Here is a 14,536-nt window from a genome sequence, read left to right on the forward strand (position 1 = left end):
CCCCAAAAGCACAGTTCATTTTGCCTGGACACGAGTGATATCTCTCTCCTTCTGTTGGATTTTTTTTATTATTTATTTTCCTTTCTGCAAGACATGGATATCCCATGGATGTATTTATCTATCTATTTATTTATTTATTATTTTTTTTTAAAACATTCAACTCTCAGGATTATTCGCCATATTCGTAATTGGAATATGTATTATTTATCATGACATCTGCCGCAAAGGTACGTTTATTTTAAGGTTTTTCTCTTATTCTTTTATTGCTTATTAATTTAATAAGATATTGCTCCTTGTGACTGTCCTGACTCAATCCAACCTGCACACTGGATCTATATTAAGTGTCTTCCACAACCACCCAATCATTCAATGTTCCATCTTTTAGTGCTATAAACATTTACTAACACTTCATGTTATTCAGTGAGAGCAGTTCTGTCAGCTCCGCTGAAGGGCTCCATACAGATTTACTAACAAAACGGCCACTGCCAGAAAAGCACATGGCTTCTTTGTGCAAGGGCGGTTGAACCACATGAGAGGGGGAAGGGAGAAACTGATTCTACTTCTGCTAAACTTACAAGTTTAACCAATTATCCTTCCTGCCTATATTCCATACTCTATACATATACACACAGATTTACATATCCACAGTCCTGGTCCAACTACAGTTAAAAACACTAATTTTTCTGTCTAAGTATGTACTACTCCATTCAGCCATGTGCTTCATCCACCATTTTAAAATCTGTAGGAACATGTGGCAGAGAAAAGGGAAAACTGACCTCACATCTGCTCAAACTCTGTCTCCCCATTTTCTATAGTCTGTACTTATACATATATATATTTATACACACACACATACACATATGTCCTAGATCTAAGTCTAATTATAGATAAAAACACTTATTTTTCTGGCTAAGTATATAGTACTCCATCCAATCCATTGCTCAAACATTTACAGAGCACATGGTCTCCTTCACACAAACCCCCGCCTTTTCTTTGTTTAAACCATGCATGCCTCGGCCACCATGTGCTTCATCCACCATTTTAAAATCTGCATGCCTCGGCACCCATGTGCTTCATCCACCATTTTAAACCATGCATGCCTCAGCCATGTGCTTCGTCCACCATTTTAAAATCTGACCTAAAATGTCTGCCTCCATGACTAGCACATGGTTTATCACAGGATTGCAGCCTAGAGTCCCCCCATCCCAACAAAATCCACTCTCATCCGGATTTTTCCAGCACAACTAGACACAACTTCACCAATTTCTCCATCTTTCTCTCAAGATAAACAACACCAAACAATCTTTCTCTATGCAGACCAAGATAAAAACAACAGACAAACAAAGATGGGGAGATGATTCACAACTGAAACACTAAAGAAAACCTAGGGTTGGCAGCATACACTTCCAAATCCTTCCTTATACTGCCACGTGGTCCCTGTCTGATTTCTGCATTCCGTAATATACAAAAAAATACCTAGTATCACCCCTGACTACAAGGTGTCTATACCGGCCGATTCGCCTCTCTTGGAGGACTTACAACTACACACAACTTGAACACTAAGTAAAGTTTTTAAGTCTGCAGCAGGCGCCTCGTCACGGTGTCCCTGCCCAGTTTCTACATGGTCCATAATTCATAAAGACACCAATGGTGTCACTCCTGGCTACAAGGTGCCCGTACCAGCCGATTCACGTCCAGCGCTTTTTCTAGACCCCAAGACACCTCATACTAATTATATCACCCAAGCTTGCGCTAAGCCCCAATGGTATCTGTACCAGCCATTTCACGTCCAGCGTTAGGTCCCAAGACTACCACGTACCAGCCACAATACGCAACTTAAACGCTATGCCCCAATGGTATCCGTACCAGCCATTCCACGCTACACTGCGCTAGGCCCCAAGATTACCACGTATCAGCAGTCCCACGTATTTCCCTACAGAGCCATAAACTGTACCACAGGCGACAACCATATACTATACCACAGACAAAATCCTTTACCATATCAACAAATTTGAGAGCCCGTGAAAAACACGTGCCTAACCTGACCAATTAAAACCTGCGCTATATCTCTAGGTCTTGTACCAAACTGTATTAACTACTTAAGTCTCCACTAGAACCACAAACCATATCACAGGCGACAACTAACAGAACTCATAAACCCACATGCTCTCTTCACAAATACACAACAGACAGCAGGCAACTGAATATGTGACGGTTCTTCCGAGATTAATATGGCCAGCAGCGGAGAAACTCTTCTGCCGTCACAGAGATCGCAAAAACCGGACACGGTCAGGCAATCAGTGCCACATACCCTGAGACACACGAGTAAGACTTCAGATTATAAAAATCAGCAGACTTACCATGTTCTCGTAACGAGCTGATCAGACTCTTGGATCAGGGTATCCAGCACGTCCTGCCATTCCAATCGCCGGTCCTCAAGATTGTAGAGTTTCTCCTATACTGGCCCCACGTTGGGCGCCAATAATGTTAAGGTGAACTCTTAACCAGAGATCACTAGTTGCCTACTGCCTGGTCTAATTGGTGTGGGTCGAGTGCATGCTTGAAAAATGAGATCAGACACAGTCGGATATTCATCTTTCCTCGACAGAAGTCAGCCCATGCTCTGCTTTATTACAACTGAGCTTGCTCTGATATAACCTTGCAAAGGGGCATGTCCGGATGTGTTCATTGGTCAGTGGGTCGAACAATGTGTTAGTCCATGAGCTGATTGGTAGGCGTCATTGTAGGCGGGTCTATGACATCATTGGATGGATCCATGGTGATGGTGAAGGGAGGGACGTCATCTGGTGGATCCATGCTGGATGGTCTGGTCTGTAATGTCATCTGATCTTTGGGTTGGTCTTCTCTTATATGATATCTTCTTTCATCTGGACATTCCTTGCATTCCAAGCAAGGTGTGGATAACAGGAAATAGCGGTCATCTTTATATCTGTGTCATGTATATGATCTGAAACCTGAATTATGTAAGGCAAAACGATATATTTCTCACAATCCTTTGTCAAGAGGTTAATTAAGTATTTAATCTTATGTCTCTCCTCAACAGTTGTTTGACAGCACAGGATTCCATGCAGGTTCTGGGAGGTGCTGATTAGTCAGGTGATCCACTTTCCTGGTAATTGCGCTGTTTCATTACTGAGCATGCTCTCCCAGAACCTCGCCAGTTGTACTCTCTGGTTCTGCAGTTGTGTTCTTTGCTTGTGTTTGCGCTTGTGTTCTGATCTAAGTTTCTTGACCTCGGACCGTTGTTTGACTCCTCTCTGTCTGCTCCCTGTTCTTGTCTTTACCTCCTGGCTTCTGACCTCGGACCTTTACCTGACCACGTCTCTGTCTGTTCCCTGAATCGAATACGTACTCTCCTGGAATTCTTACCCTTGGCCTGTGACTTAACTGATTTTTTTGCTTTCATCCCTGTGTCCTGTCATGTCCTCCTGTTTCCTGACCCTGGCTTGTCTGACTACCCTTCCATTTATACTATCCATAAGTAGTGACTAGCATCACACCTACAATCAGAATGAGGACAGCAGTATAGATCTCTCCTGTGATTACATGCAGCACACAGTCCTTGCTAACAGATTGATACCTTCCAGCTCAGAAGAATGAAGACTCCCACAGCTGTCATCGTAGTCAAGCAACGGAGAACCTGACTTCAACCTCCCTCTCTTAAAAGCTCAGAGCTTTAGTTACTAAATTAGAAAGGACATTTCTTAATTTCCATAATTATAAATGTTGGAGAAAGGTTTACATTTTGGTCTTATTTAACTTTACAAAGTTTCTCAGGAGATGATATGACTTCTTTATATCTCACAACTTTTGCAGTGCTCAAGTCAGGTCTAACATAGTAGAAAATTAGATACAGAGATAACAACTGTGAATCAACATAGCATTAAATGTTATATAATATAATGTCCACAAGTAAAAGGTTTAAATATGTTGCCTAATGGAATTAAATGTTGATATATTGCTAGAATGTGCCATCAGTTTTGTAATGGTGAGGATACAATCTTTAGCACCCTCACCCATCCTGACAATAAACAGGTCACTTGAGTGGCACCTCTTTATGCAGATCAGGTGGCCACAGAAACATAGTTCAGAGGATGGACATTAATGAGGAAACAAAACTAACTTGAGATTCATGAGGGACACCTGCGATCAAAGAGTAGAGACAAATCATAGGAATATCCCATTTATTGATGGGAATATCTTATTAACTGTTTGCATTCACTTTACTTTTTTCTAATTTTTTCCCTGCATTTCTTTGTTTACATCAGCTTATGTATTGACCTCTTTTGTCTTTGTGGTTCTGGATGTTCTAGTTTCATAGCCCTGGACAGATTATTTTAGTCTGATTTAATTTAGAGCATATTGGTTTATGTTCTTGACATAAAAGGCTCATTCTTTTATTCATGTGCATGTGTTCGGGCAGTTAAAACTCAATTAAGACGTTGGTTCAAAGACTTGCATCGCTTTTGTAGAGAGATTATCCCTTCTAAACGTGATGATTGTACATTGTCATGCTTCGTTTCTCTGACCCGACTGCTAATGGAAACTATGCATTGTCTCTGCGGAGAAAGCCCTGATTAATAGCACTTGGGAGTGTGCAGAAAAATCATGTCCTACCGGAGATAAATCATGTATATAGAAGTGAAAATAAGTAAAACAGCTTTTTAATTAACAAATTCTACAAGTATAATTCTAGCCCCATATTTTAATCAGCTACATTGTAATAAGATGAAATTCCCTCTTGGGTTTGTTTATTTGATTATGTATGTATTTATTTCATTAGGCTGCTATGTTGATATGACATTAAAGGGGTATCCTAATCTTCTACAGAAAAAACACTATATGCCTAATAGGCAAAATACCCATCTCTGGGACCATGAACTGTCAGAAAATGTTGCTCCAAGACCCAAATATTTACTCTTCAAACATTTCAATGGAGACTTTTTCTGTAACCCTTTATAGTTGTCAGTGAAAAAGGTTGTGTGTCACTATGGCTTCTTCTTCATTGAAGTTTTTGGAGGAACATAGTCACCAAATTCCTGTTCCACCAGTAGATGTGAATTGTCAAACTAGGACTTAAACTTGTCTGGTCAATGTTTGACATATCTTTTGAATATGCATATATGTTCAACATGGAAATGTTCACTTATCATACTGTATATATTTCATTATTCACTGAAGGGATTATAGGAGGATGACTTACATTAATGTTTCAAGCCTATAAATACGCTGCAAGAAGTAAAAATAACAGCATGTTAGTGTGAGTGGGTGCAGGGCTCAGCCCACCCAGACCTGCAAACCAGTTATATACCAAGTGTGTGTTGCATTTATGTATAATGTGTGTATGCGACCACTAGATGGCCACCCTGTGGCCACTTCCCTGGTGCCTGCTAGGCAGGAAAAGGTTAGTGTAGGAGGAGAATAGGGGACAAAAAGGGGAAGCAGAGAGGGAAGAGCAAGAGAGTCCCCGAGGAGAGTAAACTGTGAAGAAGCCTCCAAGAGAATCTATTTAATCTGACCTGCTGGGTCGAATCCTGGTGCCAAACCTGTGGAGCCCAAGTGAGAGTTGGGCTGTTGTTCCGGACTACCAGGATGGTGGCCACCCCCTGGCAGATACCCAGAGAACCTCATCTTTTGGCTGAAGGTCAATCAATAATTTATTTGCATTTTGCAGAGAGACATAAGTATTTGATCTCTCTGGCAAACAAGACTTAATACTTGGTTGCAAAACCCTTGTTGGCAAGCACAGCAGTCAGACGTTTTTTGTAGTTGGTGATGAGGTTTGCACACATGTCAGGAGGAATTTTGGTCCACTCCTCTTTGCAGATCATCTCTAAATCAATATTTTGAGGCTGTTGCTTGGCAACTTGGAGCTTCAGCTGCTCCATAAGTTTTTTATGGGATTAAGATCTGGAGACTGGCTAGGCCACTCCATTACCTTAATGTGCTTCTTTTTGAGCCACTCCTTTGTTGCTTCGGCTATATGTTTTGGGTCATTGTCATGCTGGAAGACCCAGCCATGACTTATTTTTAATGTCCTGGTGGAGGGAAGGAGGTTGTCACTCAGGACTTTACGGTACATGGCTCCATCCATTGTCCCATTGATGCGGTGAAGTAGTCCTGGGCCCTTAGCAGAGAAACACCCCCAAAGCATAATGTTTCCACCTTCATGCTTGACAGTGGGGACAGTGTTCTTTGGGTATGGGCAGCATTTCTCTTCCTCCAAGCATGGCGAGTTAAGTTAAGGTTAAAAAGCTTAATTTTTGTTTCATCGGACCACAGCACCTTCTCCCAATCACTCTCAGAATCATCTTGATGTTCATTGTCAAACTTCAGATGGACCTGCACATGTGCCTTCTTGAGCAGTTGGACTTTGCGAGCACTGCAGGATTTTAATCCATGACGGCATAATATGTTACCAATGGTTTTCTTGGTGACAGTGGTCCCAGCTGCCTTGATATCATTAACAAGTTTCCCTCTGTGTAGTTTTAAGCTGATCTCTCACCTTCCTCATGATCCTGGATACCTCATGAAGTGAGATTTTGCATGGAGCCCCAGATCGATATTGATTGACACTCATTTTGTATTTCTTCCATTTTCTTACTATTGCACCAACAGTTGTTTCCTTCTCACCCAGCGTCTTACTTATGGTTTTGTAGCCCATTTAAGCCTTGTGCAGGTCTATTATCTTGTCCCTGACATCCTTAGAAAGCTCTTAGGTCTTGCCCATGTTGTAGAGGATAGAGCCTGACTGATTAATTGAGTCTGTGGACAGGAGTCTTTTATACATATATAAGTCTTTTATCTTTTATGTTTGTGTTATTTCTTTTCACTTACAGGATTAGTAATGGGGGTCTCATCGACTCATCCTCATTAGTAATCCCGGGCTTGATGGCAGCTGACAAATCGCTGCTGTCATTAAGCCCTTACATTACCCCAATTGCACTAAGGTAATCGGTACAAAATGGGTAAAGCGCCGGAATTGTCATATTTAATGGATGCAACAATTCTGGGCAGATGCAGCCTAGTATTTTATTATCCACGACTCCTCTCCTAATACCAGTCCCCACCTTTCTGTTTTACTATGGCCGGATATCAAAAATGGGGGGGACCCTATGCCTTTTTTTCCCCCTCTACTTTGATATCCAGCCACGGTAAAGCTCACAGATGGTAGCTGCAGCCTGCAGCTGTTGTTTTATCTTTGCTCACTCTCAAAATGGGGGAGGCCTACGCCTTTTTTCTAATCATTCATTTTTTTTCTTTTTACACTACTATAAAGCAAACTGACTGCAACCAATCACAGATGCTGACACGGGGTGGGGGCGTGTATAGCAATCTGCAACCAATCACAGACACTGGCACAGAGGGTGGGCGGGGAAGCAGGGAATATTGATGAACCTTAATAAGCGGGCCTGCAAGAGAGTCTGACTTCAATATGATCCATTGGGAAACACCAGGAAATACTGTATGTATAACTGTCCTGCTCTTACTACTATTTAACTTCCATTTGCTACCACCTAAAGCTTACAATATCCATTTTACAGCCCCAAACTTCTCGTTTCCATTGACTTGTATGGGGTTTATGGGTCGAGGTCACATTCGGCAGCCAGTTTGCTTGCTGAACCCAATTTTTCATTTAGTTTGTACTGATTGGGTGAATCCAAATAACCATGGGTCCAGTCATCACTAGTCAGGAGTGTCTGACTCCAGTACACCCACTCATCAAGATAATCCCATTCTTGATGAATTGGGCCCTTAGTGTGAAAACCATAATTTAAGTAACACCATCATAAATATTTAGATGAAATATTCAGTGTAAATAAACAGGAATATTTTTTTTATATGAAGCTTCAAATCCCTTGCTTTCCTTCACACAATAGATAATTCTGGCTGCCTGTTGCCACCACTAGAAGGAGCTCACTACATTGAAATTTAAACAGCTTTGGAAAAGTTGTAAAAATCTCTATACATTACACTCCATTGGAAAGCAGGAGACATTCTGATCTGTCTTTTTACCACAAGCTGTAGTATAGTGTGCCTTATGTGTTTGAGTTGGTGACAAGAGGAACAGCCATCCTGTTGCAGCACTGCAAATAAACTTACTGTATATTCATGGTAAGTTTCAGAATGCTAAATTCAGGACTTTAAAGTTTACAGCAGCCACTTTTGGATGGGGATGGAAATGCTAAACTCCAGCAAATGTTGTAGCAAAATTGGGACGGTTGACATGTTTGCGTATAGATCATATGTGGCTACCCTACTTGTTTTGCAATTATTTGTTACTGACACTCATTATGAGGCATTAGTAGATAGAACTTACTTTGTGAAGTCTATGGTATTTAAAAAAGGATATGACAATTTGCCACTAAATAAATCTTTTATATTTATTTCATACAAAACAATGGCAGTTTCAGCTCAATATGATCTTGAATGTTGGAGAGTATAGAGCACCATTGGAATAAAGTACATGGCATTTTAAAATAGGCATAAAATTGGTGTATGATGGTTTGGTTATTTATTTGTTATGGGTATGCCTTTATAGTGTTCAATTTTTGGGCTCCATCTTATATTTAATTCTAAAAAACATGACTTAACTAGATTTTGTTTGCTAGAAATATTTCTAAAATAGGCATCTGACATAGCTTTAACTTATCTCCGCTAATGGTAGAGCTTAGTTATAATCTGGCTGTAAAATATGCATAGATCTGTCTACTCTCCCGCTGAAGACAAAGCAGACTGAGCATTTACTTCCTCCTGGACGATGCCCTTATTTCCTGAATTTGCATTTTTGTGTATATCAGTGATGAGATATCACTCAACAAAGGAAATAAAACAGTCTGTGGAGTGACAGATCCCGAAGAAAGAAATGTGTCAGGTGCTGATTACAGTTGGTGCTTCTCTCCAGAAAGCTGTTACAATGAAATGCTGACAGCTCTTATTATGACATTTCATCATAGTGATGTCTTCAATGTCTTTGTTGTGTCATTTAGTTGGCACTGCATATGGTTATTATCTAATGAACAGCAAGTACCAGCTGTGGTTATCAGCGAGACAACAGAGCTGTTACAGAGGTTGTGCACTTGCCATGTAATGTAGCAATGCATTGATATGAAAAAAGGGCCTACAGCCCAAAGATTTAACCTTCTCTGCAGTATTGCCAGACTGATCTGCTGTTCCTTGTATTGTCTTGTTGAGAGGTCATCCTCTTTTTATTGAGTTCTTGGCTCTGATGCTCAAATTTTAACTGTTGAGTGATATTTTCAGTCCAGAGTAATGCACTTGAAAAGTCTCCATATATCCCAAACCTAAAAAGGCAAAATGGAGTTTCGTTTTTTAGCGCAATTTTGTAGAACTGTGAAATCAGACCAAAGGTGTCATCTGAATGAACGAATTTATCAACCAGAGCATAGCTCCATTAGAGATGATGTACGTAACACAGACAGACAAAGTGGGCATTTGCCCCTCGGACTTTACATGACCATTTGATTGTGGGTATCTTATACATCAGCACTGTTGGTCTTCATGATATACTATCTTATTCCATCCACTACTTGGGATTTTCACTTGTGATATCTCTGGCTGTATCTCCCTATAATTGATGGCAATGACAATTTAGTCTATACTAGGTATAGTTGTACCATCTTTCTATACTGTGTATATTTATTGTATCCATCTTCATAGGAATAGTGAACTAACTCTTTTCTATACTGTGTATATGTATTATACCCATGTTCACACTAATAGTGAATTATCACTCTTTATCTTGTGGAAACCCTGATTGACAGCGTTCTTCTTGCTAAGTGTGCTGCTCACCAATACCTCAATAAAGATTCACTGATTGCATTTGGGCTTTCTGGTCGTTTTTTCCTTCTTGTCAAAGGTGTCATCTGCATGAAGTTTGCCTCTTCTTCCTGTGCATAGATGGATTTTTTCAGGTACTCCAGAATCTTCTTCTATTCCCTGTGGGGTTATTTAGCTTTAGAGATGAGAGCATCTGCCAAAATTCAAAATCACCAAGTCATGTGCATTTTCCAAGAAATTTGATCTGCAGCAAAGTTTTTCTCCACCATTTGAATGTTTCTTATTATACTCCAGACTGGACAACAGAGAATATTAAATGTAGTGTGTAGATAAAACAAAACATAACAAAACATAACCAAAGAAAACTAATATCCAACTACTCAACCAATTGGACACCCCTTCTTCTCACTGGTCCAATGTCCTGTTGTCTGCACCTATTAATTCCTCCAGCACATGGCCAGGCCTACTCTCCGGTACTTCACAGCCAGTGATGGCTCTTACTACTGTGAGACTACAATATATGTTCATATGTGCTTTTCTAGATAGAGACTTGGAGAGTGTAAGCATTTCTACACCAAGGTCAGCAGCTGATGTTGTGAGACAAGGGAACAGAATCAATAATGGCCAGCTGTATCGGCGCAAGTCTAAATGTATCAATGAGTTACATGACAGGCACCTTGCAAGTTATGGAGTTGGAAAAAAGGAGGGGCTGGAGGGGAAGTCCCAAAAAATCGATAAATGTCACAGGCTTTTTGCATATGCATACTTAGGAATTTTGCTAAAACATTAACCCATTACTTTTCTATAAAAAGGCTTGTAAAAATAAAGCACGTCACACATGTGCACCTTCACTGAGAAGGAATTTATACCAGCTTATCTGAGTGGTCTGAATTTCTCCACCGGTTCTCAGGGACCTTCAATCTGAGATTACAGCAGACATTCACTTTTAAGAAGGAGATTTCCCGAAAACTATGGAATTTTCCTTAACACTACCACACTAACTTCTCCTTTACTATGTAACTTAAAGCAATAGATGTCCATCAAGCAGGATGGGCCAGAACGGGATGACAATAGAGCCAGAGTGACACTGCTTTAAGATCTACAAATACTGTAGTTCTTCAGTCTCCTTTAATAATGAGCGAACTGTCAGTCAGTGTGGGGGGCGCTGTTTCAGAAGCGACAGCTGTAACTGAACTCACGCTGGTAGCACCCCGATGACTGGAACCCAAACTCTGCTTAGGGAAATAACATTAATTTCCTCACGGAAGCAAGGTTCGAAGTGCAGGCACTGGGCAGGTTGGAATTCTATTAACCTGCAGATTATCCCCATACCTGTAGGTTAGTAGCATTTTTTTATGTGATAGATTCTTTTAACTTGCAGATTAACCTCATATCTGCAAGTTAATAGCATTTTTCACATGAAGATTCACTCTGAGTATGTGAGATCAGTTTATAGAAAAGGAGACACTTAAAATAAATAAAGGATTGTCCAAAGGACAACATCATTAAAGGAGTTCTCTGATAATGGGATAAAATGGCATCCCTTGTATAATTCAAACTGTAGCCCATAATAGTCACATGTCACTATGGGCTCCAGACTGGACAGATACAGCTCCTGAGACCTGTGTGTCAAATAACAAGGGCTGACTAGTAAGAAAAAACACTTTAGAATAAGATGACATGGCCGCAACTCAATGTGGAAAACATTTTTTTTCTAATAAATGATGCATAGCTACACCAACCCGGCGTCTTTTTCAAGTTGAAAAATAAAGCTGTTTTTTTAGAAATTGAAAAAGATGCTGGTTTGGCGTAGAAACACATAATTTAATAAAAACATGCTTTCCAGATTGTCAACAACAAGAACGTTATTCCTCCATCTGAACAGTCCAATCTTAAAGAATTTTTTTCCCACTGGGGAAATTTATCTGGGGATCTCCTTCAGCCATGAGGCAGCAGCGACTGTGTTTTTATGGTGGTTATCTCATAACCTCCCACTTGAGCAATAACATTTTTTCTCCTCTAATAGGGTCACGCCATTTTGTGTTTCCTTTTACAGTATCCTTTGAACTGATAGAGATGTTTCACACATATCTCAGTCAAAGGCCAGGAGCACAATCTGTCATATGTGAAGAAATGTATATCTTTTCACTGAGCACAATGGGGGAGAGTGGAGGGAACGATACTTGTTTTTCAATTGGGCACAGTCTGTCTCCGTGTTCTGCTACAAAGTTATCACACTGACAGAGGAGAATAAAGCTAGAGATCTCTTTGTGAAGCACAAAATAGGTCAAATAATTCTTTATATATGTGAAACGTGGTCCAGCCTGCAGCTGAGTTATGTGTGATACAGCTCCTATCAGTTGACACCCAGTTTTTGGGAGCTATACAGCTTCATAATACAACCTGATACGTGACTAGGATGGGCTGCAGTTTGAATAATACTAGGGATGACATTTTATCTCATTCTTGGAAAACCTTTTTAAGTGATTCAAATACAAATTTGTCTTGAAAGTTTAATTTATTATAAAGACTGTAATAACAATACTAATTTTCCCAAGTGAACAAATGAGTAACTAGTAATCAAGTGTAGATATTAAAAGATTAACCATTTGTGCAGTATGCTAATATTAAAGTAAGTTATAGATGTTAGAAAAAAAATCATGTACATTAATAGGAAAAAGAATGAAAATGTGTCGTATAGGTTACATTGTACATCACTCAGATGTACATGCTCTGTTTTGCCCTAAGGTATATAATGTGCACTGAACTATGTGAAATAACTCTTGTATTTTACATAGTGAAGTATCTGGACCGACTATTCATTTTCAAGCTCTAAGCCTAGTTCTGGCTGTTTTTAATGTAATTTTAACTCAGACACTGAAGCTTCTTATCTTGAGCACACACCTATATTAATCTGTTTGATGTGAACTAATCCAATATGCATGGGGACCGAAAATCAGGAAGTCATTTTGGGAAGAAGAAATAAGTGAAACATTCCCAGGGGCTGTTAATATAGCATGATGAAATAGACCTGCTACGTGCTCAGAGATCCTGGCTCACTCAGTCTCCAGATACAGAAGTCTACTTTACTGTGTTACAACATTGACAATACATATGCATATTGTTACAATATAGCTCCTCTTCCTCTTTGAGTGTTATAATAAGTTTAACATGGATACACAAATTTCTTAGTTCTCTGAATGTTCTATTTTATCAAACCCATTCCAGTCCTTAAGACATAATAGCTATTAGTTAATAGGGAGATTCCAGTGATTTCATTCATATTCGACTCTAATTAGTGATGAGTTAGCACTAAAATGCTTATGTGCTCAATACTTGAATCAAGCAGGTTGGATGACGAGCTTGATTTGAGTAACGAGTATAATAAGTCATGGGATACTCAAACATTTTTCCAGATATTGGTGGGGCACGAAAATCAAAGAAATGGATGGAAACAATGCTCAAATGAAATTGGAACAGCATGTGGAAGATGCTTGGATGCATCTCTTCCTCCCAATTTGCTGCTGGGAACAATGTTGTCAGTATGTTATTCCCCTTTTACAGACTGACAATGAAAAACCAAAGGCCAAATGGATTTTACAAGAAAAATTGTTTAGGAAACATTCTTGTATAATGACTTGTACATAAGGCAAAATGAAAGAGGGGAAAAAACCCTGCCTCCTCCAACTCTTAATAGCCGAGTTAACTGTCACAGCGTATTTCCCCATCGCCCATGAATTGTCACGCACAGTGAACCGAACAAGGGGAGAGTGGATCCACTGGATCAAGATATTGTTCACTAACCCAAAGGAGCGGAGCTGAGCTGCCACCAAGTCTTCCATATAATCAAGGGAGGTGGAAAAAGACACACATGCAAACTGGTAACTGACAAGAGGTGGCCATGGGGGGTCCCGATACCTCAGCAGATGGTGCACAAGACAGAGACCACTTACTGGTACAGATAAGGTAGAGTAAGGTGCTGACAAGGGCAGGCTGGCGCTGGTAGACACGGACTGGTGAAAGGATGCGCAGACTGGTGTAGGCTGGAACTGGTGGTCATGGACTGGTGGATGGAAACAGAGACAATCACTGGGCAATATACGGAGTGCAGGCAAATGTACAGGGACCTGATAACTAGCACAAGCAGAACAAGTTACAAGAACACATTGAACAGGCACCTCCCAATGGGTGAGGATGCCTTTTAAACACTGTACCTCTTAACCACTGGCTAAAAGGCACTTCCGGGTTAGGTTGCGTTCGCCCATTAAGAAAAGGGAAAGCAGCTTGGCCGCCCCTTAAGTGCGCTCCAAGAGCCCTGTTGCGTGGGCATGGGCCTCGGGAGCCAGAAGCCGGGGAGAGAGCAAACAGGGAGCGTCAGTGCCCCTGACATTCAGAGAGTAGGGGTGCCACAGGAGAAGCAGGCAGACCACGGGGATCGGAGGATGGAGAGGTGCCAGGGTTAGAACGTCAGCGCCCCTCACACATGGTGTGTGGGGTCACCAATGGTTATAGAGGGACAACTCGGGCACTCAGAAAGTCATGAAAGGTAACGAGTTTTTGATAGTTTTGATTCAATTTTTATTCATGCAAAGGTGTGTAGAAAAATATTTGACGTTTCGGCCTTTACATTCAGGCCTTTATCAAATTTATGATCTATGGTTAAACAAAGAAAACAAAAAATCAATCATGGTACAACATGATAATATTTAGACAT

Source organism: Anomaloglossus baeobatrachus, chromosome 8 (assembly GCF_048569485.1).
Source record: "Anomaloglossus baeobatrachus isolate aAnoBae1 chromosome 8, aAnoBae1.hap1, whole genome shotgun sequence".
Classification (NCBI taxonomy): domain Eukaryota; kingdom Metazoa; phylum Chordata; class Amphibia; order Anura; family Aromobatidae; genus Anomaloglossus; species Anomaloglossus baeobatrachus.